Genomic DNA, 3,588 nt, shown 5'->3' on the forward strand with positions numbered 1-3,588 from the left:
ACAAAACAAGTGATATGAAAGGTCAGGGTAATATGTACCACCCCCCAAAAACCAGTTCTACAGAAATATTCTACAATGAAATGTTTCCAGATGAATCCCAGGTCATAAAATTTAAAAGAACAATCATAAACATGATCAAAGAATTCCAGAAGTTTAAAAAAGATGAACAAACACTTCAGTGCAAAAAGAGGATAGGAATAAACTAAAGTCCAGAAAAGCCCAAAGGTACAGCTGAATGAAATACCAAAGACAATTGGGATTTGAAAAATGAACTCATTAAAGAGATAGAAATATTGACAAAAACTGAAGCTGAAATGAAGGTGGAATTGAAAAACAATCCAGTTAGAAAATTCAGGGGAAGACTTGCCAGTGGAATGGATCAAGTTGAAGAGATAACATCAGGACCTGATGTTAAAGTAAAGGTATTAGGCCACTCAATAAAAATACAAAAAATTTAAAAACATACATGAAAGGTGTAGGCCGGAAGCCACGAAAAGACAAAACCTAAGAATTCTGGCATAGAAAAAGAAATCCCAGGTCAATGTCATAGACCAGATCTTCAACAGGATCATAGAAGAAAACTTCCCCAAGTGAAAGACATACCCATACAGATAGAAGAAGCACACTGAACACCAATTAGACAGGACCCAGAAAGAAACTCAGTACATCAGAGTTAAAACACCAAAGGGACAAAAGAGGCTGTTGAAAGTTGTGAGAGAACACACAAAACCTATCAGAATGACCCCTGAATTTTCAGTGGAAATGTTAAAAGCCAGAGAGCCTGGAGTCATGCACTCCAAGTTCTAAAACACCACACACAGATGCCAACCCAGACTACTTTAAGTAGCAAAACTATCTGCCATAGTTGAAAGAGAAAAACTCCTTTGATATAAACAGGCTGAAAGGATTCATGTCCACCAAACCAGCCATAGAGAATACATTGCTATGGTCTGGAGAGGAATAAACTCAAGCCAAGAGGCTGCAGGGAAAAAAAAAAAAAAACAAAGCTATAATTACTGAAACACAAAATAGGATTAAGAACACAAACAGGAAAAAATTGACAACAATCAACATATATCTTTTTTTTATTTTTCTGTCTTTTTGAGACAGGATCTCGAACTCACAGAGATCCGCCTGCCTCTGCCTCCTGAATGCTGGGACTAAAGGTGTGCACCACCGTGCCCAATAACATATATATTCAATAGTAACTTTAAACATTAATGGCCTCAACTCAATCAAAAGACACAGTTTAGTTGAATGGATTAAGAAACAAAATCTGTGTTTTGTTGTCTACAAGAAACTCAGCACACTTTCATGGATAGTCACCATCTTAAGGTGAAAGGATGGAAGAAAAACATTCCAAGCAAATGGGACTAAGAAACAGACAGACATTGCTATTCAAATATTTGACAAAGTAGGCTTCAAACTAAAATTGATCAAAAGAGATAAAGAAGGACATTTCATTCTGATCGAGGGAAAAATTAACCAAGAAGATCTTATAATCCTAAACACATATGCACCAAACTCTGGAACATCCAATTCATAAAAAGTGTACTGCTGGACTTCAGGGCACAGATTAACCCAAACTCAATAACAGTTGATGACTTCAGTACCTCACTTTCTCCAATAGACAGGTCATCTGGACAAAGCATAAACAGAAACATCTGAATTAAATGATATCATACAGCAAATGAACCTAACAGGCACCTGCAGATCTACCCAAAGACAAAACACACACAATTCTCATAAAACACTACAGGACATTAAGACACAGATTAACCCCAACTCAGTAATATAGGGGAATTCAATACCACAATGTCTCCATTAGACAGGTCAACTGGACAAAGAATAAACATGTCTGAATTAAGTGATACATTACATGAAATAGACCTAAGAGACATCTTTAGAATATTCCACCCAAGCACCAAAGAATACACATACTACTCAGCACCCCATGGAACTTTTTCAAAAATTGATCACATACTGGGGCACAAAACCTCAACAAATACAAAAATATTGAAATAATTCCATGCATTCTATCAGATCACAATGCAATAAAGCTTAAAATTAACACTGGACAAAGCCCTAGTCACTACGTGAGCTCATGACAATTTAACAACACACTCCTGAAAAATGAGCGGGTCAAAGGAAAAATTAAGAAAGAAATAAAAGAATTGTGGAATTTAATGAAAAGGTCAATACAACACAACTTCTGGGACACTTTAAAAACAGTTCTAAAAGGCTTTAAGTGCCTACATTAAAAAATTAGGAAGAGCCCAATAAATGACATAACACTGCAACTCAAGATGCTGGAAAGACAAGAACAAATGAAACCCAAACCCAGCAGAAGAGAAGAAATAAAAATCAGAGCAGAAATTCATGAAATAGAAGCAAAGAAAGCAATACAAATAATCAATGCATCTAAGAGCTGATTCTTTGAAATGCTAAACAAGATAGACAGACCCTTAGCTCAGTTAACCAAAAGAAAGAGCAAATCCAAATAAAATCAGAGATGAAAGGGGAAACATCCAACAGACACCCAAAAGATCCAGGCCATTATAACAGAATATTTTAAAAACCTATACTCTGCTAAATTTGAAGATCTAAAAGAAATGGATGGATATCTAAAATCAAGGGAACCACCAAAGTTAAACCAAGAAGAGATCAACAGTTTAAAGAGACCTATAACATATAAGGAAATCTAAACAGTAACACAAAGCCTCCCAACTAAAAAAGCCCAGGCCCAGATGGATTACAGCAGAATTCTACAGGACATTTAAAGAAGACCTCCAACCAATAAATTCAAAATGATAGAAACAGGGAGAACTCCCAAACTCCTTCTATGAAGCCAGCATCACTCTAATACCCAAACCAGGCAAAGACACAACCAAAAAAGAAAACTATAGGCCCATATCCTTAATGAACATAGATGCAAAAATTCTCAACAGAATACTTGCAAACCACATACAGATGCACATCAAAAAGATCATTCACCATCAGAGACAAAAACTACATTGTCATCTCAAAAGATGCAGAAAAGGCTTTTGACAAAATTCAGCATGCATTTATATTTAGAGTCCTAGAGGGAATTGAACTAGAGGGAACATACCTCAACACAATTAAAGCTATATACAAGAAACCCACAGCCAACATCATTCTAAATGGAGAAAAACCAGAAGCATTCCTGTTAAAATCAGGAATGAGACATGGTCCACTATCTCCACTCCTTTTCAACATAGTGCTTGAAACACTTGCTAGAGCAATAAGACAAGAGAAGGAAATTAAAGGAGTACTAATTGGAAAAGAAGAGGTTAAAATATCACTTTTTGCAGATGATATGATACTATATCTAAGAGATCCCAAAAGTTCCACCAGAGAAATCCTAGAGCTGATCAACACTCTCAGTATAGTGGCACATTATAAAATCAATCTACAAAAATCAGTAGCCTTTCCATATACTAATAACAAGCACTTGGAGAGAGAGAGTACAGGGAAATGCTCCCATTCACAATTGCTGCAAAAAAAAAAAAAATAAAATATCTTGGAATAAATCTGATCAAAGACACCAAAGATCTCTACAATGAAAAA

This window comes from Nannospalax galili, unplaced genomic scaffold (genome assembly GCF_000622305.1).
Source record: "Nannospalax galili isolate Female #2095 unplaced genomic scaffold, S.galili_v1.0 scaffold456, whole genome shotgun sequence".
Classification (NCBI taxonomy): domain Eukaryota; kingdom Metazoa; phylum Chordata; class Mammalia; order Rodentia; family Spalacidae; genus Nannospalax; species Nannospalax galili.